The sequence below is a fragment of the Mus pahari genome, chromosome 20 (assembly GCF_900095145.1).
Source record: "Mus pahari chromosome 20, PAHARI_EIJ_v1.1, whole genome shotgun sequence".
NCBI lineage: Eukaryota > Metazoa > Chordata > Mammalia > Rodentia > Muridae > Mus > Mus pahari.
This window is the reverse complement of record NC_034609.1, coordinates 13718848-13746506: the sequence shown is the minus strand read 5'-3', so window position 1 is coordinate 13746506 and position 27659 is coordinate 13718848.

The window sequence follows — 27659 nt, the reverse complement described above, 5'->3', positions numbered from 1 at the left end:
TCTCTCTCTCTCTCTCTCTCTCTCTCTCTCTCTCTCTCTCACACACACACACACACACACACACACACACACACTCACCCTTAGAATAGAAGGTAGTTTCTATTCCTTTCCTGTGCTCAGCATTGCCCAATCCTTCCTTTACAAGTTCTAGCTGTTATCACAGGAGCACTCACTCTGGAACCTGGTCCTCAGGACTGGGAGAAATTCAGCCCAACTCACAACCCCTGAGTGCCCACTCTTCTTGCCCCACACTAAAGCCACCCAGCTGCTTTAGCGAAGGACTCGGCATGGAGCAGCCTGCGGGATGTGTGGGATGCCATGTCTTGGGTTGATTTCTAGGGTGGCCATTACCAGGAGAACAAAGGAGTATTGAAACTCAACACAGGCTCTGAAACACTATCTCACTGGGAGAGCAGAGAGGTGGCCGGCATCTCGCCTTTCTTGCTGGAGGAGATTTGTCATTTGGGTCAGGTAGAAATTACTCCTCCTCAGGGTCAGTTAATCTGCAGGGTATTTTTGGTTCTGCTTCTGTCTAATTACACTCTAGTTTTATGATCCTCATGGACCTTTCGTCAGACCCCACACCAGCCACAAATTCTGGGAACGGGACCATAGCATACTGATTGTTCCCTACCCAGTGTGTCGTCATGATTTTGGTCCTGATTTGGGGGCAAAAAAAAGGAAGTCCAGAATGAGATATTGATAATCTATTTCTATCCTACTTTCTGGTAGGGGAAAATTCTACTTACAGCTTTCCATGAAGCTAGACTAGACCAGTGAAGAGAGTCTGGCTTCCCCAGCAAAGCCTTTCTTCCAAGGAAGAAGAATAGAGAGCTGTGAGGGCAAAGCCTTTTGGATTTGCCTCTCTCCCACACCCACTGGGAGGGCGCCTTGATGCTTGGACCCTTTGTAGCCATGTTGGGTTCACAACAGAAAGTTTAAGGGTATCAGAGAGAAGTCTGTTCAAAGCACCAAGTGGTTCAGCTATTGAGTTGGCATTGAGGGGCCTGTGTATGCATTTCTTGCTTGTGTGAGTCTTTGGTGGTTGGCTTTGCTGTTGCTTAAGCTATGCCCTTTATTTTTAGGAGACTTGTGAGCTAGCCTGAGTTGTTCATGATCTTATGCCTAATTGTCCTGAATATGGGATCTTTGTTAGTTATGGTAACTATAACTGGGTTGAAAACACTTTCTAAAAACCTCACTTGGTGAGTGGAGGAGCTTGTGCCAAATAGTAGCTCTCTTGAGACAAGACTTCCCTCAGCTAAGTCTCTCAAACTGGATGATGTGAAGAATGTCTATCATTCCTCTTCCTCTGGCCTTTGTCCCACTCAGTGAGCGTATCTGATATTTGTAGGTCTTGATTTTGTTCCTTAGGGAAGCCCTTTGTTGGAAACTCTCTCTCTCTCTCTCCTCTCTCCTCTCTCTCTCTCTCTCTCTCTCTCTCTCTCTCTCTCTCTCTCTCTCCACATTACTTATGAATATATCTGTCTTATTTCCCTCATTTCTTCAGCTGGTCCTACTCATAGTCAGCAAGTTGACAAACAACGTCAGGGAGAGCTCAGTCTTTCCTAACACAAATTTATGTCTTGTGAGCCTGCCAACAAGAGACAGCTCTGGCCACTGAGTTGATCTCCGAGCTGAAGGCGGGGATAGATGCTTTGAACTTAGGCAGCTCTCTTCTGGGAACTACTATTGTCACACGTATGTCCTGTGTGAATCAGTCACAATTGTGGGCTACAAACAGCTCTAAATACCCCACATCCCATTCATCACCTACACTCAGGCACACACACAAAGGACCATTGAGAACAATGCTCCATCTGAGGAATTCAGAAACACTAACACCAGTAACTTCCTAGTGTGACCTGGATTCAACCTTCCTGCTCTCTGGCCCTTTATGTTCAGCATTTCTTTTCTTTTCTTTTCTTTTCTTTTCTTTTCTTTTCTTTTCTTTTCTTTTTTTTTTCTTTTTTTTTCTTTGCTTTTGAAGATTTATTTATTTATTTCATGTATGTGAATACACTGTCACTGTCTTCAGACACACCNGAAGAGGGCATCAGATCCCATTACAGATGGTTTTGAGCCACCATGTGGTTGCTGGGAATTGAACTCAGAACCTCTGGAAGAGCAGTCAGTGCTCTTAACCACTGAGCCACCTCTCCAGCCCATGTTCAGCATTTCTACAACCACCTAGGCTCACGCTCAAATGCAGTGAGAGAAAACTGCCCGGATGTTGGGCTCTGGGATCTGCTCTTCTGCCTTGCATAAAGTCATCCTGGTTCTCTACAAAAATGTTCCCTTCCCTGGGGCTCTTGGTAGGCAAAATGATGGAATGGGTCAGATGGTCTGAAAATCCCACCTTGATGGAAAAGGCTCAAGACTTCCTGTGGAGTCTTCCATGCAGGAATGTGGCAGGGGCATTTTTGCCTCCACTTGCCAGGATTCCCCCTTACCTCTGGCCAATTGTGTTAATCCTGAGATTCACCAGAAAAACCAACTCCACCATTTTGGGTCGAATTCAAAACATGCTTTATTAAATATTAAATACTGACCAAGAGATGGAATTAGTTCCAGACCATTCCCTACTTTCCCGCCTGAAAATGACCTCAAGGCATGTGTTGCAGAGGCTTTTAAGGCCAAAACTCTAGGCCACGGTACTTTCCCATAGCCAAACCTGTAGTCCACCATACTTACCCCAAAACTTACTCCCCAAAAACTACACTCCCCAGCATTCCAGGAAGTCACCTGGTTCTTGGACAGGTAGGGCTTACAGGTTAATTTGAGGCATTACGTATGGTTTTTGAAAAGCTGTAATAAGTGTGTTACCAGCTCTCACTGAGCCATCTCTGTACGGTCAGAACTGGATTAAACAGCCCTCGTGTCTTGTCTCATTTAGGCATTCACCACGGCTAGCTTTGAATTTTAAAAATTTGATAATAAATAAATAAATAAATAAATAAATAAATAAGAAAAGAGCGCAGGTCCCCAAACCCACTCTCATCAGTCATGTCTCTTAAAAACCACTGGGAACTGACCCTAGTTCCCACACTACAGCAAACCACTTGAGCTTTGAGGCAGGCAAGACCAAAATGCAAAGCCCTCCATCTCTCTCTATCAAGCTTTTCAGCTAAATGTGTTTTCTAGGTTTTAGAGTCTGTAGTTTAGCTCCCATGGGAAAATGGCAGCTTCTTAATAAAGGGACAGAGGAGAGGCTATTCTCTCACATTCCCTGGTGGGAGACCCAGGACACTTCTGATTGCGCGTGCGTGTTAGAGTTCGGCTTCCGGGGCATCACTGTCCCTCGATTCCATAAATGTCCTCTCCTTCCAGCTACTGCGCACTTCCTCTAAGCTATTGTTCATCCCCTGAGTAAAACAGCACTTGCCCCCTGCAAGCTATGGTTTTCCTTTGAAACCTCTGTAATTAACACATTCTCATTTAGGCACCGGCTGTTACCGAGTTCAAAAACAAAAAACAAAAAAACAAAAAAACCAAAGATGTATTTCATTTTTTTTTTCTCTCCAAGTGATTCATCACCTCCACTCCTCCCGCCTACAGACATCTAAATTTCCGTTTTTCTTGAAGCTACAAAGCATCAACCGCATCTTCACATTGAGTCAGAGAGAGGATACAAGGAAGCCTTAAACTGCGCCACTGCTGCGGTGTCAACCCTCTTAACCTGCCTTGCCACTGCTGTGGTGTCAACCCTCTTAACCTGCCTTCCGGTACAGGCGTCATTAACGCTGTTCTTTGCCCTTGGGCACTAAAAGAAAAAGACTCCAGTAACTGGACACCAGCGTTCCCAGTTCAGTGACAACCTGATGCAGAGCTAGCTTTCCTGCTGTCAGAGAAGGGAGTGGGGACATTTGCTTGTTTCCTGGCTTGGCAAGCTGGTCAAAGCTGGAGTTTTGACCTGCATTTGCATTTTCACACCCGCAGGAACCTGATGGCAGCCAAGGTCCAAGGGAGCCTCATCATGGCTACTTAAAACACACGCGCGCACACACGCATACATACACACACACACACACACACACACACACACACACACACACACACGGATATAGTCCTGCCCGAAGTAGCTTAATAAATTCTGACTATATAGATTGGGTGTGGTTCTGCACACCTGTAACCCTTCTTGACTGAGGCTGGAGAATCACCCTTGTGAGGCCAGCCTAGGCTAGAGAGAAAGATCCTTTAGAAATTTCAACAGATAAACTTTCTCAAGAACCTATGTTTATTTGAAATATCTTTTCTAGAACTCGTAGGTAATTCCTTATCAATATTGTTTCCTTGTTCAATGATCTATATGAAGAACCAAAATATTCACTGGGATTTGGTTTTAGGCTGTTTTGTTGTTAGGTTGAGATTGCTGCAGGCTCTCCACATGAGTCTTGACCAGTAGGTGTAGCTAATGGTGGTGAATATCCCAAATTAATGAAAATCCCTGCAGAGAGAGATAATTCAAGCCATTCCCTATTTTATAATGAACATTCTTTTAAAAAAAAAAAAGTCTTCTTGAGTAGGAAAGGAAGGGGTCTTGAGAGGGATCAGGAAGGGATAGAAGGTGTGCCCCCCACCCCCCGTGTCCTAGGAATTTTAAAAAGGGAATCCACAGCCAGTGTTTCCTCAACAGGTTATAACAGGAATCCAAGTACACTGCATCTTCTAAACCTGTCATTTTTCCATTTCAGATCAAAATGAAAGAAATTTTAAAGGCACACAAAAAAAAAAAAAAAAAAGAAAGAAAAAGAAAAAGGAGGAGTGGCTGCTTTGAAGGGATCTGCGCCTGTCTCCTTAGACGGGAGTGTTTGTGGCATTCATCTTAACGCTCCCACGTATTGACTTGGGCTCTGGGCAGACAAGCATCTCTACCCACTGTCTGGCTGGGCGCACCTGCCTTGCCAGGCTCTCCCATGGCAAGCAGAATTGCCCAGAGGGAGGCAGAAAAATCACACCGTGTTTGCTGGTTACACGGTGACTTTGGACCGTGGGGTCGCCCTCAAATCTGGCCATCTTATAGACTGTGGAGACAACTCCCGTAAGTTTTTGCAGAGCAGGCCACCACTCTTTGGCAAAGACAGAAACTCCATCCTAGCTTCACAGTTTGGTGGGCTGTCGTGGTACACAGTCACCTCCCCCAGAAACCAGGTAGGGTTGAAGAATTTGTCAAAGTCTCTAGCCAGTTCTCCATCTTCTTGGCTGAAAGAGCAGATTCCATGTCAATCTAGGTTCCCGGATTACCAGTATCTCATCCAGTACCGTCCACTGGCCATCTTCTGTCACACTATGAATCTAAATATTGATGACCTTAAAGCAAGGCTACATTTGTCTGTGGCCCTCACCATCGGCTCTAGCAGTCTTAGACCTCTTTCATGAATATGGAATTTCAGAATACCCCCAACCTCAAAGTATCTAATCTATGCCCACTCTTCAAGTGAACACAGCCCAGGAGCTCAGGAGCTCACCCTGCCTCTTCCGGTCTGCTCGCTGTCTTAACCTCGGTGTGTTCCTACTTCCGTTCTCTTGTTCACACTCTTTGGTGATGGACGTGTTGGCAGCTTGGATTCCCATCCCTCCTCAGGAGCAGGACAGTATTAATCATTTCCCTGTTGCTGTGAATTACTGACAAGGAACAACGGAAGGGAGGATCTACTTTGGCTCACATTCAGCCCACCGTGGTAGAGAAGGCATGACAGGTCACATTACATTCAAAGTCAGGACCCTGAGGAAAATGAATGCTGGACTCGGCTAGCTTACTTCTTTATTTAGCCAGGACTGCAGCTCATGGAGTTGTGCTACCTACATTTAGGTCAGGTCTCACTTCGGACCATTCTAGAAACCCTCACAAACACGCCTAGAAGTGTGTCTTCTAAGGATTCCAGCGCCTGTCAGGTTGACGATCTTAATCAGCACAAATTCGATCCTTGACAACTTGACACCCGAATGAATCACTTTTAAGCCGTAACCTTCAACGCCACTTGTCGCCACGGGCTCGTGGCCATCTCCTAACATAAAATGTGTTCGGTCCGACTTCAAAGTCTCAATAGTCTTTTGAGTTTCAGTGCTGTTTGGAAGAATATGTTCCTTACTAGCCCAAAGTTCAAAGACCTGCTGTTAAAGAAGAAGTAGTTCTCTACATTCATTTTAAAAAAAAATCAAGGAGTGGGTATAAGAAGAAAAAGAAAAAAACCTAGAAGTTTTTAAGAAAAAAGATGACGGCAAAACTTTGGAATGAACAGAGGGATTAAACCAACCCCCTGTGTAATGTCTGTCAAGCAGAATGGATGGAACAAGCAGGTATACTCCGCACCGTACTGGCCTCTTCCCTCTGCAGCATCTCCCCAGTGTATTTGGAAATTAAGGTTTGGGGACTTCTGGCTGGAAAGCAAGATCAAGGAACCACCTTGTTAGTCATTTGTGGTCTACCAGAAACTAGCTGCTGATCAAGAAGGCAAGGAGGGAGGTCCTGCTTCTGGCAGGGTACAGCCCTGAGGACAAAGCTCCAAATCTATCCAATACTAGAGGCTTCTGTAAAGTGAGGGCTCCACGAGATGGTCTGCAAGTTTCCAGTCAGCTATAAAATGTTATGACGTATGATTCATCTGCTCATTGCTACAGATGATTGAATCTGTCAGAGCAATAAGTGTAGGAGGGAAAGATTATACCAGATATGTCTTAGAATCTCTCACAGTGGAGGATGGGAGATATGCATCAAGGACTTGCTGATTAGATGACGTCTCCCAGGGCTCAAAGTTAGAATGATGCTCACAAACCAGGAGGACCTATTGCAGACTGCAGACTTACATCTGAAAACAGGCAGACACCAAGCAGATAAGTAGCCTAGCGGGACTGCATACGGCATAAAAAGAAAAAAAGAAAAAAAAAACACCATACAACTCTCAAATGGAAACTGTCGTAACAATTCTGGGGGGATGAAAAGGAGTCAAAATGAGTTTCCTCTGGCACCAAGGCTTCTCTTGAGCAGAAAGAGTCGTTGGGACATAGTCTGGAGGGAATTGAAACTTGCTGCCCTGGAAAATAGATTCATCAAGATGCACAGAAGCTGCAGCTTCTGACCTGTCGTCTCCACTCCACTTTGCCCCAGAAGCACTTTTCAGAGGAAAAAAAAAAAAAAGGAAGGATGTCCAAGAGTGAGAAAATCATTAAGGCTGGACGAAACCACAACCCTTCTTTTATTTCGTGCATTTTCCCTGGAATCTTGTCTTTTAAAGGATTTTTTTTTTCCTGCATCATCTTTCCAACCCCAGTGTCTGATGAGTGACCTGAGCCATGCTTTAGCTGTTTGTGCTGTTTTCCTCAGAAATTCCAATCACATGTTGCCTTGGAACCACTTTTCCAGCGCCTGAAGTAAGGATTGAGAGGTGCAATGTTCTCCCATGCTACAGTCCACCATCTAGCTGGACTGCCATTTTGTCCACTGGTCACCCCAGGTTTCAAGACATCCATGAAACTTCCATTCCCACTCATATCTTTCTCTGCCTCATGGTTGGGAAGAAAGGTGTGGGTAGATTCCCTGCTTCTCTTTGGGAGAACAGACTTCTCAAGGGGCCTGACTAGGCCCCTTTAGGCCAACTCAGTAAAGACATCTTCAGTCTGCTGCCTCTAGTTGGTAAATCTTACACAGTTCCCAGAGCAGCAACATCGATGGTATGTGTGGGGTGTTGTTGTTGTTGTTGTTCTTATTCTGAAATATTACATTAAAATGAAACATTTAATGATTGTTTAAATGCCCTCATTCTATAGCTTGGGAAACTCAGTCTCAACCAAAATTAAAAGTCAACCACTTTAACATGTAATCAACTGAAGGAGTCCTTGCTCAACATGTAGATCATACTGGTTTTGTTAACATCCTAAACAATTTTTGCTACCCGATGGGTGGTACAAAGAATTTTTTAGGAGATTTTGACCATGTACTCTACTTGTAGACCTTAAAGCCGATGATGTATGCCCACTTTCTTTTACCATAATGCAATATCTATGACATTTTTTTTATTAAGTAATAATCAAGTAATTAGGTAATTATTAAGTAATATGTTTCTCTAGATAATAGTTCTATATGTTCAAAGTGCATGTCAGCATCATAAATTCAATCTGGAGAAATGGCCAAGTACATCATCACAACAACACACATGAGGAAGATAGCACATGATAAGACACACAACAGCACACATGAGGAGGATAGCACATGACAAGACACACAAAAACACACATGAGGAGGATAGCACATGACAAGACACACAACAACACACATGAGGAGGGATAGCACATGATAAGACACACAACAACACACAGGGGAGGATAACACATGACAAGACACACAACACACATGAGGAGGATAACACATGACAAGACACACAACANCACATGACAAGACACACAACAACACACATGAGGAGGATAGCACATGACAAGACACACAAACAGGCATGAGGAAGATAGCACATGACAAGACAGAAGGCAGAGAGTGTGGGGAGTGGCTGGGGTTTCTCCCTCTTATAAAACTGATGCAGGTTTCCATAGGAACCACATTAGGGATATTCTGCCAATACCTAATGACCCCCTCCCCCCACTAAGCCCTGCTTCTTAAGTGTTCCACTGAGTCACCTCTTACCATTACTATTCTAAACGTCAAGCTTCCACACACACATATGTAACACGTAGCACCCATATGTGGTAACACCTAACTGTGCATATTGAGAGTTATGTGGAGCCACTTTATGGAGTCTCCAATAGTTCTGGACACCAACATGTGCAAAGCTGAAGTTTAATAGTTTACACTGTGGGAAATTCCTAGGCCTGGGCTCATGGGATTTGTGCAGTGTTAAAGACCAGTATCATGATGGCCTGATAAGGTCAGGGCTGCCTTGCATAACAGCCAAGGGTGTTAGGTTTTTGTTGCAAGTTGGAGTGTTAGACACTCATTAAAAGAATCTAAACTGAGAACTTAATAGTGTTTGCATTTTCATTTTCTTAGGAAGGTAAGAGGTCACTTGCATAAAGATAACAGTTGATTCCAAGAAAGTACTAAAAACCCTGTCCAGAAATTGATGTGAGGGTTAATGTGTGAACCATGGCTGGTTGGAGAGGAAGAGGTAGACGAGAAAATTGGGGACAGAACAGCCAAACCCCAACAAGCAACTGGACATAGTCATTGATTGAAACAACAACAATATCAGCAAAAATAAATAAATACCAGGGTAGTTGAAATGTTTGCGTCCAAAACATCATTTCCACACGATTGCTATTCAAATTATCCAAGCTTGAGTACAACTTCATTTTCAGGCTACAATCCCAAAGAATAATCCCATATGTTCTACTCCAAACAGCATCATAGACTGAGCCCAAATTAAACATGAATTAGAAGATGGTACTTTTATTCGTTCTTGGGTTCTCAATTTAATTAACATAAAATTTTCCAGTAGCTTCCAAAGCCAGGAGTCATTAGGGTCCCGATCCTTTTATAGGGTTAATCGACTGCTATTTATTCTTGTTCAAAGACTAAGTTTAAACACAGCCCTTTGATAGGCTGTAAGTTGCTGATGAGACCAAGAAAACACACAGATCAAGCGTGTGAGAATCACAGAGTCAACAGAGAAAGGTGTGCTAAGTTTCTGACATCAGTGAATACCAATCAATGTATCGACTGAAACAATACACAGAGGTTGCAGGTTCACAGGCCACATGGTCCAGGCCAGTGACAACTGAAATAGAAAACCTAGGTGTCTGCATGTTTGGTGCGTGCGCGTGCGTGTGTGTGTGTGTGTGTGTGTGTGTGTGTGTGTGTGTGTGGGGAGAGAGAGAGAGGGGGGGGGGGGGGGGGGGGGGGGGGGGGAGGGGGGAGGGAGGGAGAGATGGAGGAAAGGAGGGAGGGAGAGAAACAGAGAGACAGAGAGATTGGTGGGTTCCAGGAATCCAGGAATATGAAAGATCCATGCCCTGACTCAAGTACCAGTTCCTATTATATCCCATAATTTTCTTCATTACATGGTCCTAGCACTCAAACACAGAGCTTTGAGCACACTAGGCAAGTGCTCTACCACCAAAGTACTCCATCTCTGGCCCTTTGTTAACACATGCGGATACTTGTCCAAGATTACCAGATGTTCTGGATTCTTTTGAAGGCTATATTAAAAGCTGACCATGGCCACCACTGTGTAGACCCTTGGTATTCAAAATGGGGCTCGGAGGGCAGAAATGTTAACACCCCCGGGGGACTTGTCACAAATACCACTCCAGCCTTGCTCTTTGTCCATTTTCTGTTACTATAACAAAATACCCAAGTATATAAATAGAAGGGTTGGTTTAAAGACTGGTAGTTTACGCAGCTTGGAGAAGGTCCCAGGGGCCAGCTCTCTGGCCACTTTGAGAGGTGACACACGGTGTCATCATGATGGGGTTGTGTGCAGGAGGAGTGACTACAGGCAAGGCAGGAAGTCAGAGCACAGAAAATGACTGATCTGGATCTTTTACGATAACCCTCTTATGAAACCCAGCTCTAAGGAAAACATCACCCATCACCTTCTAGGAGGCCTCAGTTCTTAAAGCTTTATAATCGCCTCCAACCTTGGCACATTTAGGAACAACACTGGCATATTAATTCTTAGGGTACACACTCAAGCCACTTCCAAACCCCATCACTTTCTCTATTTGAATCTATATTTTTAGTAGGGTTTCAGGTGGCTGGTGTCCACAATGACTCGGAACCTCCGTTGCTTACTTTCTCCCTTCAGACACAGAGGAGAGCTAGGGAGTCCAAAAGGAGAGCTTGGGTAACAATGAAGGCAGAACCCTCTTTGGGCGACACCCGTTGGACTCCATGAGCATCTCCTGAAGTTCTTAGGGGCACGTTGGCGTGGTAGTAGGTATGTATTCTGCAAGAACCGAAGTAGGTGAACACTGGGCTTCCACCTCTGATGCAAAACTTAAGCAGGTACCAAAATGGTCCAAAATTAATATGTGCAATATCTAAGTGCAGTAGTTTTAAATTTTTGAACCTGATTCTAGGAAACCCATTGCAGTCGACAAAGTACTTCCCTGTGGGTTTAGCTTTGTGCTGCTTATGTCACTGTGAATATCTCCTTCAACCCATGGTCTGTGCTTCTGTCTTGCTTCTCCCTCAAACACCACTGGATATTTAATATTTAATTCTAACTCCATGCAGGCTGACTGAAGAGGACTTTGTTTCCTGCCCTCTCTGACCAGAAACCAGCTGGTCCCATCCCTTGCTCCCGTTAAGGTTGCTAAGTATCAAACCGAGAGTTTGAACAAACAAGCATTCTTTTTTCTTCTGCTTTGGGATAAGTTAAAATTACGGGAGGAGACAGGTGTGAGATGGAACCTCCCAAGCCAGCCCAGACCAGAATAGCTTTGTGTGTCTGTTTCTCACGGTGCCTTCCATTTTAGGGCCAGAACCTGGAAGTAGGCTGCGGACCAGAAAGTAAAACTGCCCCAGGATGCCTGAGCTGCCAGTCGGCTTGTTTCGGTTCCTGTCTGGGAGCCCCAGCTGCACATACCCCTGGCTTTCAGGGCCACTCTAGCAAGCTGGAACCTGGAAGGGATGTCTTGAGAAAGTTCCCAGAGTCCCAGAAGGGGGGGGGGACTCTTCAGTCATTCACAACACTGTGCCCGCACAGTCCGTTCTTCAGTCATCCACAACACTGTGGCCGCACAGTCTGTTCATGCAGAGCGGCTTCTAGGCTCTTTGCTTCTTTGTTTCTTTGTGGGTAACCCTGTAAGGTCTTGGGGTGAACACAGAGCTAAGGGCATGTGGTGTCATGCCTGTCTCACCTTAGGCCAGCTGAGTGGTCGCACTAAAGTGTGTGCAGCTTCTGCCTCCGATTCCTTGTAGGATCCTGCCTTTAATGTGAGTCTGAAATCTCAGAGGTGGCGCTTGCCAGGTTTCAAAGACAGGAGGCTTCTGCCTAATTGCAGGATGTGTGGGAAATGGCTTTCCAAAGCAAAGTTTCAAAGTGTCTCCCTTAAAAATCAGTCTCATGACTTCAGGGGGTTAGGTGACAGAGGAATTAGTATCATTAACTGTTTATTTATGTATCTAGTCATTTTGAATTTTTTTTTTTTTTTTTTTTGAGAAAAGGTGGCTTTATATGTAGTCCCTGCTGGCTTTGAACTAGAAGAGAACCTTCCACCTCAGCCTACAGAGTGGTGTGCTTATAAGAATGTGTCACCTTGAGTCACCATGCCCAGCTTGTTGCCGATTTTAAACGTGAAAAACAGAGCAACTGATAAAATACAAATAAACGGATAAATAAAAATTTAACTTTCAAAAGCCTTAAGATTTAGTTTAATAATTTTTCAGTTAATATGCTGCTCCATTTTGCAAAATAATAGGAAATCAAAAATATTTGCTGAATACACAATTTTAGTACTCAAAAGCTACACAAAGAAACGTGTGTGTGTGTGTGTGTATATCTGTGTGTGTGTGTATCTGTGTGTGTGTCTGTATGTGTGTGTATGTGTATCTGTCTGGGTCCATATATGTCTATATGTGTGTTTGTGTGTGTGTGTGTGTGTGTGTGTGTGTGTGAGAGAGAGAGAGAGAGAGAGAGAGAGAGAGAGAGAGAGAGAGAGAGAGAGAGAAAGAGATTATTGAAGGTCTCAAAAGGAAGACTTTCAAACCCTTAACAGCACCAAAAAGAAAGATAACCTGTTAGGAACTGGGATTTATCATCTGGCTAGTCAATAGAGAAGAGATAATCAATTGATGACTCATATTCCATGTTTTCAAAAATAAAATAAAATAGAGAGCAATGCTGAAAAGGCATGTAGCACTCCATCCCCTTGTGTGGGGGACTTTGGAGGCTGAGGTGTGTCCTGGGTCAGCCATGTCACCTGAGCATTCTGAGCCTGAAAGTTCATCTTTCACAAACCCTTAGCGATCTTGGGGCCTTATATGGGTTGGTGCTGGACTGAACGAACTACCTATCAAGTCGAATCAGACTGATTACAGCTCCTCTGAACCTAATTGTCAAAACCCCACTGCATTCATGGTTTATTAAAAGCAACTTTCATTACACAGGCATGCTGTCAGAAAAATAAATTACATCTGCAAGTACTTAGGTATAAAATTTTGCGGATAACTTCCAGTCGTCAGTAATTTTGTATTAGAAACTATTTTTCCAATACCAGCTAAAACTTTGTTCGTCAGTATTAAGAATTCTTTACCTACCATTCTTGAAATATTTATAGGATTTGTAACATAACCTCTTCTCTTTTTTTCTTCTTTGGAGATTTAGGGAACAGTTTTTCTGCCAACTTTAATTTTGGCAGCTTCTCTGGTCTCTTTGCAATTTAAAGATTCGTTTGCCTTTTTCCCCCGACTGTCTGTCAGTTCCCTCCAAGAATACATTCAAATTCATTTTTTTAAAAAATACTGTTAAGTTTGGCTCCAAAATAAGTGGGTCTTCCTTGAAAATACCAGGAATAACTGTTAACCGCAGAGATGGGACATGCACACAGGACACCCTCTCCAATACAGAGCCTATTGATGAAAGATGTTCTCTAGAACACTTTCCTGCTCTTTTATAATCTGGAAACATTTGGCACCTTACGGAGTGGTCCTCACTCCGCCCATTACAGACTCTTTCTATGATCTCCTTCTGTGATTAGACCATGATTACACTTTATTGGTAAACATGGCACAAAGATGAAGAGCTCAGGGTCAGCAGGCAGAAGATGAGGCGGTTTTCCCAACACCACTGGTCGTGTTAGTCATGGCCACTTGAGTAAGACAGTCCTACTAGCTTGCTCCATTTCAAAGTTATCATTTCTCCCTCCTTAAAAAAGATGTGTTAGTTTTCAATGTCAGTGTTCATTTTAATTGCATGTATATCCATTCAATATGTGCGTGCCTGGTACTGCTGGAGACCAGAAGATGGTATTGGATCACTTGGTACTGGAGTTACATACAGATGGTCATGAGCCACCATGTGGGTGCTGGGACTCTAACTCAGGTTCTCTAGAAAAGAGACGAGTTCTTTTAGCCACTGAGCCATCAACCCCAATCATTTTTCTGTTTGCAAGGAAGAATTATCTATTTGGGAGAAATTATGCAAATGAGTGAATTTTTTTTTGTCTTAACCCTTTGTCTCCCATGGATGTCATCTGAGATAATCAGGGGTACACCTGTGGTGACTCTCTTTGCTCGGGTCATTGGATTCTTCTGTAAAGCACGGTCATTCTTTCCTCTAGTCCCTAATCATTTGCCATGTCACAGTCAGGATGGCCCCAGTGTTTACTTTTATTCTTTGGACTCTGCTAGTCTACCCTCATTTGGCTTATCGGTTATGTTTTTCCCAATTCACAGGTTACTAGGGATATTCTCACAAAGGAGCTACGCCTTATCAATGCACACTTTTTCCTTTATAATTTTTAAAATCCCTTTAGATTGTTTTGAATCACCTGGGCAGTGCTGGTGCTCACCTTTAACCCCAGCACTTGGGAGGCAGAGGCAGGTAGATTTCTGTGAGTTCAAGGGCAACCTGGTCTACAGAGCAAATTCCCAGACAGCCAGGGTTACACAGAAACCCTCTCAAAAGAAACCATAAATAAATAAATAATAAATAAATAAATAAATAAATAAATAAATAAATAAATGTTTGAATTCACAAATAAAATGTGTATACTTAAGAGTTATATGCAATATGCACATGTATACTTAAGGGCTATGTGCAATACGCACATGTATATCGTAAAATGGACAAATCAAGTTAACAAACATGCTTAGCACCTTATGTACTATGTGTCTGCGTGTGCATGCCTGTGTATAAGAGTATGAAATGTTGAAATGTACTCAGCCTTGTTAGGAACTGTGTGGTAGATTGGTAAAATGTGTTTTCCTGTTACCCTTCCCCCACACCCCCACCATTGTTAAAATCCACAACAGGCTCCAAACTAATTCTTCGTCTCCTCCACCTCAGCCACGGTGCTTTTTAATGGCAATGGATATTTTGCTATTGGAAATGTTCATTGATCCTGGAATGTTGCTGTTTCCATGCTTTCTAAGAAAATATAAATATACATATACATATCCACACTTGTATCAAAATGTATCCACTTTTATTTTTATGTATAAAGATTTGCTTGTGTGTGTGTGTGTGTGTATACGTACATGTACATGTGCTTGTGTTTTCACACTCATGTGGAAACTAAAGGTTGACTTTGGGGAATTTCTTTTGTCACTCTCCAACTTAGTTTCTGAGAAATGTCACACTGAACCTGGAGATTACAGATTTGGTAGGGCTTACTGATGAGCAAATCCCAAAGACCTTTTTCCTCTCTCTGCCTCCCAGCTCTGGAGAAGTATGCCATCACACCTAGATTTCTACATGACTCCTGGAACCTGCGACTCAATCCTTCATGCTTACAGGTCAAGCTTACTAACTGAGCCATCTACTCAGCCTCCTGTTCTCAGTTTGTAGAATCTCATCATTAAGTAGAATTAAACACTGTATAGTCTTGGGGTCTTGCCTCTTTCTATTAGCAAAATGCATTTTACTTGCATCTATGCGCTACATGTGCTCCTGCAGGTCTGAAATACCTATAATGAACCATTTTTAGTTCATTTTGTAGGAGATATGAGGTAAAGGTCAAGTTGATTATCATCATTATAATAATTATGATTATTTTGCATATGATCATTAAATTCCTGAAAAGACCATCCTTTCCCCCCATTGAATTCCCTTTGTCTCAAAACTCAGTCAACTTAAGCAGGTCACTGTGGTCCATACTTACTACAGTAGCCCCATATACTCAGCTGTCTGAAATAAGTGGATCACCTTAACCTAGTTACCATGGCAATATCACGACTTGAAAGGAAAGAAAGAACAAAAAAGAGTGAGGAGAGGGAGAAAGAGAAGGAAGAGAGGAGATAGGAAGAATTAGTCAACTCTTGCTGAGTGAGACCATTTTTGAGATTCCCTTGTTTCCATAATTTATGATTTTCTTTCACACTCTCAGCACCTGTAACTGTATAGCAAGCCTTGATCTCAGATGATATGAGCCCTCCACATTTATGCAGGATAGTTCCTTTGCTCCAATAAACAGCATCATATAGCAAAACCAACACCAGTTGTGGTTGCTTATTCTAGGTTGGTGAGATGGCTGTACAATGTCTCTAGTGAACCAGGCCCTATCTATCCTGTCTCTGAATTTGATTTTTCTTGTCTAGGTGTTGTGAGCAGCAGATCCAATCAGCTCCTGTTCCTTTTATGGAGAGGAAGAAACGTCCCCTCTTGTACATTACAGAGAGCTTTTCTCCACGTTCCTCAACAGATGCATCTAACAAGAAGAGGGTCACGTGATTAACTGGAGCTGCAGGGGAATCTTAAAAAGCATATGTATGGGCAAAGAGGAAGGTGCAGCATCAGGTACCTCAGATGAGCGCTTAGGTCAGCCAGTGTCACAGGGCTGCAGGTTGCTGCCACTGACATTTAGAAGGCAGAGGGTAAGGATGTTTCTAAATACCGCAACACATACAGTTCCCTAACAATGCAGGACTGCATAGGCAGGGCAAATTAGTGCTGAGATTAAAATGCCAAGTGGTCATACACAGCGCAAGAGCTCCTTGGGCCCGGGAAGACAGAGACAGTCTCACATTGGGTATCTGAGACAGAGGAAGAGAAGACATAATGAGTAATGTCTCCCTTGGGTGTCAGGCACACCCAGCCAGAGTTGGAGAGCTTCAGATTTTAAATGTTCACCTTTAGTATACTGATGATGGTGGTCCCCACAAAAGACCTAATATAAGCAAGGAGCATGATGAATTGTAAACCCAGCAAGGGAGAGGCTGGTTTCCTCTGGTGAGGAACAGACAGAATGAAAAACAACCCAGGAAGCCTATGGTAGGATAGGGTCCTCTTCAGCCTGCAAGGCTCAAATCTAAAGGCAGTAGTTAGAAAATGTGTTTCATCTGTGCTTAATAGCTGGACCTATAAGGGACTAGTCTCCATGACTCACTAGGCTGTTCAGAACCATGCTGTGTTGAGAATGTTGGAGTTCATATGGTTTGGCCACTGATTTTAGGGGTGTGTGTGTGTGTGTGTGTGTGTGTGTGTGTGTAACAGAGAGTCAGAGATGACAGACAGACAGACAGACAGACAGACAGACAGACCAAGAACAGGAAGATAATAGTAAATGCTGACTCTGCCACAGGGTACAGCACACAAAACGATGTAGTGCAACAACGGCCTGTGACTCACAGTTCTGAATATAAGACGCTCCCAGTCATGGTACACACTGAAGCATGCTCCCTCTGAATGCAAAGATGTTGGTTGGCCATGAGTTACTTTTCTAGCTCACTGGCTTACGGTAGCAGTCAACTGAAATTATCAAAGGACATTTGCCACATCAGCCACAATGCAGAATTCTACACCAGTAGGGGTTCTCAAGATAAAAAAAAAAAAAACAATGACAAAATCCAAAAACTACCCTATGCTGTATAAAGTTCAAGAGACATGGTCCCATGTAAGATGATATTACATAATATTTGTTAATGAAATTGTGTTAGAACACTCAGTGATATTCATGCAGCAAGGAATCATCTAGCCACACGTCTACCAGAACTCCTGGCGAAGTGATGCCTAAGTGCAGACACGGTCTTCCGTACCCACACACATGCACACAGACTGACATCAGGCATACATCCCAGCATGACATTTTAAACTGGAAATGGTTTTTTACCCACCTGCTTTCAGAGTGTCACGGCTTTGCCACCCTATGAACATGCACAGAGAACTTAAAATTAGCATCAGTTAGACACTCACAGGTACCACCTCTTTTTAGCCCAGGGAAGTTCAAAATCCCAAGTGTGAGTTCTCCTGGCTGGGTCTCCTTCTTTGATTATCTCCTACCATAGGCTGAACCTGGAAGATCTGAAATCCAAACTGCTCAGAACACTGAAACTCACCAAGCATTAACATGTCAGCACAGGTGAAAATTATTAAGTGGACCTCAAGTGGTGGCCGCCGTCACAACACAGGCTCACCAGAAATGCACATGGTCACTCTCGGGCTAGGAATATAAGGTATGTATAGAACATAAATGGATTTTATGCTTAGACTTGGGTTCCATTCCCAGATCATCTCATTGTATACATGCACATATTCAATATATGATGCTTGTAGGCATTGTGGACAGGGATAGCCAATCTGTACACCTGTGATACAAAACAGCGGCCCACTGGAAGAAATGCGCAGGGCACAGCACTGGGAAGGGTTGACTGTCCATGTCCTATCCTGGGCACTACTCTCTGTTCATCATCTATGTCCTGCTACCAGAAAGCTTCCCAGAACCGACCTCCTGTTTTACTTTAGGCCCCACTGAAGGCTCTGTGATTCATAACGTTGTTGAGCACCGAGATCAACTCAACCTTCTGCATACACACCCCAAAATATTGGGATGGAAAGTTTTCATCTTCTAATCCTGTCCCGGTCTCTTTGCTGAAGAGCTTCTACTATGAAGACACCTACAGGTTTTGAGTCAGTGATCAACTCTGTGTTCATGGAAAACTCTGGCAATTCCAGAGGTCCCAAGGCTTATAGACAATGTGTGCCAAAAGACAGTGAGGATGTTTCAATATGTAGTTCATACTAATATAATTTGTGTGTGTGTGTTTGTATGCACTTGTGTATATATACATATATATGTATATATGTATGGATACAAGGTTGCATATAAATTACTAATACATATACTAATATGTAATATATGTTATATATTTTATATGTCTTGACAAGAGAGATTTGAAGGGCTTGGCTAATTCTGCTGTAAGTTTATTGAGCCAGAATCTTCAGGACATCACAGCGAGCTGGAAACTTGGGTAAGGGTGTTGACTGGCATCTGGAGTTCCAGACACTCAGAGTGGCATAATCAGTGGATTTCTGGGCAGCAGACCCAGAGATGAATGTTCCTCACTGCTCTCTGGTGTTGCCAGGCTACAATTTCCTCTTCTGCCTTCCACACAGAAGCCACAGTAAGCCTTAAAATGTAGATAAGAGGATGTTGTGTCTTTCTTTAGAATGTTCCAGTCATTTCCCAGTGTTCATAGAGTCAAAGACCCCATGATTGCCAGGGTCATTCTGTGTTTGAAAGTGCTGTCCTGGTTTTCAATGGGGTACTTTCTCTAAGCTATCTTATGGAAGGAGAGGAAATCAACCAGACAGCCCAGCCAGGGCCTCATGTGGCCCAGTGTCTGCAGACTCCAGCTATCTCTACCACTATATGAATCCTCCTCACTTAGGCTACAGAGCATGCTGGCACCTCCAATCCTTCCACCAGTCCCTCCAGCCTACACTCTCTAGCCTTTAGCATAGGCTTCTCCTGCTGGGGCATCCTTCCTTCCAAACCACCACTTTCTAGACTTGAATCACAAGCCTCAACACAAATGACTTACATTCTCCCTCCTTTCCAGAACAATCTCCAAAGCCTCCGGGACATGCAATGATCAGACACATATATGTCTTTACTCTCACAGAGATGGTCCAGTTGACGTCAGAGTCTGCAAACCTCCACAACCTGCAGTTGGCAAGATGGGCAAGGAGAGGAACTGAGGATGGGCAAGGAGAGGAACTGAGGATAGGCAAGGAGATGAACTGATGATGGGCAAGGAGAGGAACTGAGGATNAGAGGAACTGAGGATGGGCAAGGAGAGGAACTGAGGATAGGCAAGGAGATGAACTGATGATGGGCAAGGAGAGGAACTGAGGATGGGCAAGGAGATGAACTGATGATGGGCAAGGAGAGGAACTGAGGATGGGCAAGGAGATGAACTGAGGATGGGCAAGGAGATGAACTGAGGATGGGCAAGGAGAGGAATTGAGGATGGGCAAGGAGATGAACTGAGGATGTCTCAATGTAAAGAAGGGATCCAAATCTCTGTTCACGCTTGCACACTGCTTAGACTTTCTGCTCCATTCAGGCCCCAACTGAAGCTGCTTACAGTGGGGAAAAGAAGGCAAGCTGCTTGGTCTCACACTACAGTTAGGATCAGAGTCACATCCAGAGCACCCTCACAGACACAGCCATCAGAAGCTTGACCGAATATCATGATGTCAAAGCTTGGCAGAAAACTTGGCCATCACACTGAGGTGTTCTCTCTCTCTCTCTCTCTCTCTCTCTCTCTCTATATATATATATATATATATATATATATATATATATATGTGTGTGTGTGTGTGTGTGTGTGTTTGTCTGTCTGTCTCTCTGTCTCTGTCTCTTTCTCAGTCTCTGTCTCTCTTTTTCACTCTCTGTATGTGTGTGTATATATGTGTGTGTTTGTGTGTTTGTCTGTCTATCTCTCTGTCTCTGTCTCTTTCTCAGTCTCTCTCTGTCTCTCTCTCTGTCTCTCTCTCTCTCTGTCTCTCTCTCTCTGTCTCTCTCTATATATATGTGTATGTGTATATATGTGTGTGTTTGTGTGTTTGTGTGTTTGTCTGTCTATCTCTCTGTCTCTTTCTCAGTCTCTCTCTGTCTCTCTCTCTCTCTCTCTCTCTCTCTCTCTCTCTCTCTCTCACACACACACACACACACACACACTTGGACATGGGGAAGGTCAAGCCAGTATGAGGAGAAGATAAGAACATGAGGCAATGGTCACTGTCTTGACATCAGAGAACAAGAAGCTGGCAACACCGAGAACTAAGGGAGTGAGCCTGTGACATCAACAAAATCAGACTGAAAGGTCTTGACCCAGCTGCACAGGCTGGTCTCTTCCGTGCTGCAGTCACTGAATCACAGCCCCATTGGCCAAGCGGAGGATGTCCTGGGAAGGCCCAGGAGGAAGGACCTGTAAAGGTGGTGGTCTGGCTTTTCTGTCCCCTCCAGACAAGTCAACGCCAGCTGTCTCCCTAGGTCAGAGACTTGCTTCCAGGGGTTGTAACTGACCCCTCTATGCCAGCTTCCCCACTCCCTACCCCACCCCACCTCTTCCATTTTCACACAGTCGATTCGCCCTTCCATCCCATCTCTCCTCTGCCCTTCACCCCTGTTTCTTCTTCACTTCTCTGATGTGACGACACAATGCGTTCAGGCAAAACTTCCAGGGACTAAACCCTGAAAGGCTTCCCCAAATCTCCATCCGGAAAACAAAACATGGTCTCTGGGGCTTCCTGAGTGTGTACTTCCCCAGGGCTTCTCCTTTAATACCCCTTTCTCCCTGTCTAAAGTTCTCACCCCTTCCTTTCTCCCAGCATTATAGGGACAATGTACAGCCACCACCCTGATTCCAAGCCCATTTGCCTCCCATGGCTCCCTATTGCCCTTCTCGGGCCTGAGTGTTTCTACTCTGACATTGTTTTTACTCTGTTCTGGCCTGGCCATCGCCTGATTTCCCCTGCCTGCTGCAACAGAGCAGAAGAACCTGTGAGGAGTGGCTTTCCTGTGCAGCATCTTCCAGCCAAATCCTCCTCATTCACAACGTTGCCCTGGAGAGCCAAAAGAAGATGCCAATCCCTTGCTGCTCAGGACTCTCATCTGCCCAGAAGTCTTCATGCCTCTGTCTGCTTCCCGAGGCTACCTTTATGGCTCTGGCTTCTCTTTATCATGGACCTGACTCCTGAAACATTATCTACAATAGGAGGAGGGCTAACTCTTGAGTAGAGACTGGAATAGCCCCAGACCTCTGACCCTTCTCACAGAACCAGGTAGCACAGGCCTTGCCTTCCACTGCAGCCACCTGCCACTTGGAGAGAGGCAGAGCTGAGCAAAGATCGCAGGTCCCTCCACGACCTGGGAGTCATGTAGCTGTGGCACAGCGGGACACGCTGGTTTGAAGCATGGCAGTGCAGGCAGGAGAAACCTTTCCCCAGGGAAATGTCTCGTGCCATAAACATCTCAGAAGGACAGGGCTGCTTTGGGCTAGAAATTTTACTAAGTTAGAGACAAAAAGAGTTGCCCGTTCATGACTTACCATGCGTCTTCCTGCCCTTGGCATTTTGGATTTTGGAAAGGTTTGATTCTCTCCTCGGTGAATTTATCCTGACTTTTCTGATGGTGGCGGGTTGGCGGCTGAATTCTTTTCTGCTGTTGGGAACTTGGAATGGATTCAGTGTCTATCACACAATGTCAGATGCATCCTTTTATATGTGATTTAAACGAGTTGGAGGTCTGTGCGTGTGTAATTGTGCATTTAATTTTGCTTTTTTATATGAAACGTTGCTTCAGGAACACTATTCTTGCTCTGATGTTTTACTTACTTACTTATTTATTTATTTATTTTGGTTTTTCGAGACAGGGTTTCTCTGTGTAGCCCTGGCTGTCCTGGAACTCACTTTGTAGACCAGGCTGGCCTCGAACTCTGAAATCCGCCTGCCTCTGCCTCCCGAGTGCTGGGATTCAAGGCGTGCGCCACCACCGCCCGGCTGCTCTGATGTTTTAAAGGCCCAACAATACTCTGTTTCTTTCACTAACGTCCGTCCTCATCCTCTGGTGCATTCTTTGCTGGATGCTAAGCTCTGTTTCCCAAGTCTAGGCTCAAAATCCAAGTGTCGTCTGTTGCCGCTGACTCTGTGACTTGACCACTGTCGATGCTCACTGAGCCTCATTTCCGCATGTAGAGCTTGGTGCTGGTTACACATGACGGCTTCTTTGTCGTCCGTTGGAGAAGATGTACAAAGTGTAGGTGCATACTGGGTAAACAGCCCAGTAAATGACCCCGCAGAGTCCTTACCGACTTAGCGGTTAGGAGCACAGGTTTCGGAGCTGGACTGCCCGGTTCAAATCCCAGCTCTCTCTTGGGCAAGTTAAAGGAGCTGCCTGGGCCTCACTGCTGAACCGTAAATGAGAGCCATAACTGTGCTGCCCGTTGGTCTGTCTTGGGGACTAAATGAGCTGATGCGTGGCAAGTGCTCAGAGCCATGCGTGGTACACAGCAAGCAATCAACAACGCATTAGCTAGCAAGATTATAGGAAGCCAGTTTAAAAAAGAGAAAAGAGTTCCTCAGCTGCAAAGCTGCCACTTCTCAAACAGCCTGCTTCTAAGAAGGTGAACTTTGCCCTGGAAGTGAAGTCCTCCGCCGTGCTAACATTCACACTCTTTCTCCCACCAAGGCAGCGAGCCTGAGCATCTAAGATGCGGTGATGGGAAGCAGGATGAGAAGTCCCAGGAGCTGGGGAGAAAGGAGCCATCCATCCATCTAGGCCTTCACAGGATGAGGAATGACCATGGCATCCTCCTGATACAGCCGAGCCTTCTGCTGTTTGCAGGTGGGAATATTGGCCGATAGACTCTGCCCAACTGTGACCTCTTCAGTTTCCCTATTGGCCTCTTACTTTTGCAGGAAAGTGAATACCTTTTCCTATCCCCACCTCTCCAACAACCAACTCCCTCCCCCTCCCCAGTCCCTCCCCCATAGGCACCTTTGACCCAGAAAAAAAAACCAACTTCCCCAAGCCCCATGACTTTAGTGGTGGGACTAGACATTGAAACTGCACTGTTTATCTCTGAGCCCTTGGGCAACGTGTTTCCCACTATTTTTAAGCATTCTGGCCCCTTCCCCTCCCGGCTTTAACTCCCTATTCAGCTCCTTGGTCAGCTCAGCTATTTCAGTTTGGGTTGAGTGGTCTAGACAGGAACCAAAACACGCACAGTCTGCATTTGGATACCCTCTAGGCATCACCATTTTCCAAACAGTACAGGGCACTGAGACTGGTGCATGAAGGAGCTTTAACTCATCAGGCTGAGCCATCTCCGCCAACAGTCATAAAGCCCAGGTCACAATTCTGCTTCGTAAATGTAGTCAGCAGGCACTCCTGGAATTACCATCTCTAGACATTAAGTTCCTTGGCTTTCTTGTGTCTCCCCCACCCTCATCCCCACCCCCAAGAGAACATTCTGGAACCATGGACAGTTTCTCAGTTGTTCTTGGAGCAAAATAGGAAAGCTGACTTGGGTGGGCTTTTCCGTTCTTGACATACTTTTTAGAGATTTATTTTACTTTAATTAATGTGCGTGTGCATGTGTGTGTGTGTGTGTGTGCGTGTGTGTGCATGTGTGTCTCTATGGAGAGAGGGGGGAACAAATCATGTACGCATTCAGAAGCTCAAGGAGGCCAGAAGAGGGTTCCAATCCCCTGGAATGGGGGAAAGAGGTGGCTGTGAGCCTCCTGACATGGGTGCTGGGAATCAAACTCTGGTCCCCTAAAAGAGTAGCCAGTGTTCTTTACCCAACCGGGTCATTTCTCCAGCCCTTTTGTGTGACTTTTGACACACATCGCTCTAGCTGTTGGTTGTTACTGAATAATTCTCAATCACAGAGTCTCGGGGGGGGGGGGGCGCGCAGAGCATATACACTTACTCAGTTCACGTTTGGTAAGCACATCTCTTGAACAGACAAGGTCAAGTGTTCGAATATGGCCAGAGAGCTTCCTGCTGTGAAAACCTATTAGGGCCTTCTAGAGGAGCAAGTGGCACTTTCAAGCTGAATAGACTGGTGTTGGCTTCTCAACACAGCTGTGGGGTCTTGAGAGGGCGTATGTGGTCCCTCGGTACTTTTAGGTTCGGCATTATGCCTGCTGCATTCTGGGGCTCCTCACACCCTCTTTACAAATCCCTAGTAATGTATTGAGTGACCCAGAGGATAGAAAAGACAACTATTCCGAGCCCTTGCCATAAGCTGGCTGCATAGTAGTTGAAATCTCTCTGTGAATACTTCAGAAGGAAGAGGAAGAGTGGGAGTCAAGATGGGCTCTCCTTAGAAAGAGAAAAACATGGGTTGGACCTTTAGCACCATGGAAGCCAAAATAAACCAAGAAGTCTCGAAGTGATGTAAGGCACCTTCAAGGGGATGAATACCTGGGTACCTACAGTTTCCAAACTTCGGTAGTTTAAACTATTCCACCCTCCCATTTTGCATTCTCATCCCAGCCTACCCTGCAAGCTTCTCCCGAAATCTTCTCTAACTCTGTGAGCCAGCCAGAGCCAACTTGCCCTTCCAAATGCACCAGGCGAGTTCTGGCCCTAGCCATCACACAGTCCTTTCCCGCTGACCTGACTCCCACCCTACATCTCTCCCTTCTCCATCTGCTTACACCATTTTCTCCGAAGCTCAGCTCAGACCTACACAGTTTGGGAAACCTTGCCTCGCCCAGCTACAACTCCCTCACCTCAGCAAATCTTTTGTTTCCTCCTGCATGTTCCATTGCTCCTGACTGACACTCCACAGTCTAGGTGCCCCCGACGATGTATGTCAGTCATGGGGCTAGACATTTGCAGAGAGAATAAACAAGAGTATCTATGAGCTTGTTGATAAGAGTCCTGTTCATCTGTTCCCTCTCAGCATCATGCATCGGGCCACTGAACAAATACACAGTGTGATTCTTTCTATCTGGGACCACCCTATACCCTGCCTACATCTATCTGGGCTGTTTCTTTTGGGAATAACAAACATGGAATTCATTGATACATACCAATCTGGTCACAAAGGTAATATGTATATGCTCATGGATTCTACAAAGGTCAATTGTGCAAAGTGGGAGGATTCCATGGAAGTACCCAGCTGAAGGGTCAATGATAATCGTCATCAGAGATTTGAATACTATGTAAAGCCCCACGGTCCATCCTTGGATTCTCCACTCTCTGCAGCCTCATTCACAACCCAGAGATCCCAGCTTTTGCCTGGCTCTCCCTTCTGATGATACTGCTGGTCTCTCTTGGTTCCAGACTAGAAAGTCCTGGGGAAGTGTTTTGATGGTCTCAGCTCTTCCCATCAACCCAAGGCCAGGCCAGTGCATCTCTGAAAAGAGAGATGATATCGGAAGCCGGTCATGACAGTGTCCTCTGTCACCGATTCTGCCATCTGCCATCTGCTTCAGACACTGTGCTTGAGCCACTTGGGGAAAGGAACAAAAGGCAGGCAGACAGTTCCCACCTGATCATCTGCTACAGATATGGTGTGCATAGTCTTTAGCCTTCTGGGGCCTGAGGCCAACATGTTGGGGTGACAATCGCAGCCGTATGACCTCAAGCCTCTCTGATCACAGTCCCAGCTGTAAAGTGGGGACAGTCGGCATTGTCTGACTCAAGGAGCAGCCGTGGGAACGAATGAACCGCAAGCAAACCTGGCATGCCTTGACCACTCTGTAACTCACCAGCTGTCTGCTGTCATTGGACACGGTCATAAGTCAGAGCAGAAGGAATTATGCTTTGGGGTGAAAATACATAAAAGAACTGATGCAGAAGACCTCAGGTGATTGACATAGAGTGTGGGGTCCAGGGAAAGCGGTGTATGTGAGACACTTTGATGCAGCCTGGAGCACAGAGGCACCAGATATGAGAAGGAGCAGAAGAAAAATGGTGTCCAAGAAGACAGGGGCCAACCAGATGACACAACATGTGAACGTAGTTACTCTGAGGCTGAGGCATAAGCTAGACCCTATGTGTTCAAGACCAACCTGGTTAAAATAGTAAGATGCTATCTCAGAGAGAGGAAAGGGAAGAAAGGAGGGGAAGGAGAGAGTGGGAGAAGAGATGAGGGAGGAGGGAGGAGAAGAGATGAGGGAGGAGGGAGGGGAAAGAGCAAGGCAGAGATAGAAATAGACTAATCTTTAGGAAGCATGAAACGCATGGACCAAAATTAGGAGACTTGAAATGAATAGCAAGGCTCAATAGATACAGAGCTACATCTATTTACACAAAATTTCTTAACAGATATCCATGGAAGGAGGTGTGGCTGGGGACAAAAGTTAGATGGGGCCTGAAGGGCTGGAAGGCCAAGCTAAGTGATGTAAACTTTATTCTGCTCACAGTAGGAGTTGCTCACAAAGGTTTGAAACTGAGAACTGAGTCACAAGGCACAAGGTTGTGTTCAGCACTGAATCAAGACTTTCATTAGAACCTCGGTGACTAGAAAAATAAACGAAAACTCCCTTTCAGCTTCCTTTATGGCTCCATTTTTTTTTTTCCTCAACAAAATATTTCTCCCTCATCAGAAAATAACGTCATGGGTGCTTCTGCAAACAGCAGCCAATGCTTATCCCAGGATGGAGGATGGCAGAGCATAGGGCACTATGGGGCCCGCAGAACAGATTGCTCTGTGGATTCATTTTCACCCATGCTGCACGAGTCCAGGCCAGGCATCATCACCCATTCGTAGAAGTCTAGCAGAGCATCTTTTTTTTTTTTTTAATTATTTTATTAGATATTTTCTTCATTTACATTTCAAATGCTATCCTGAATGTCCCCTATACCCTCCCCCCACCCTGCTTCCCTACCCACTCACTCCCACTTCTTGGCCCTGGCATTCCCCTGTACTGGGGCATATAAAGTTTGCAAGGCCAAGGGGCCTCTCTTCCCAATGATGGCCGACTAGGCCATCTTCTCCTATATATGCAGCTAGAGACACAAGCTCTGGGGGTACTGGTTAGTTCACATTGTTGTTCCACCTATAGGGTTGCAGCCCACTTCAGCTCCTTGGGTAATTTCTCTAGCTCCTCTATTGGGGGCCCTGTGTTCCATCCAATAGATGACTGTGAGCATCCACTTCTGTATTTGCCAGGCACTGGCACAGCCTCATAAGAGACAGCTATATCAGAGTCCTTTCAGCAAAATCTTGCTGGCATATGCAATAGTGTCTGTGTTTGGTGGCTGATTATGGGATGGACCCCTGGGTGGGGCAGTCTCTGGAT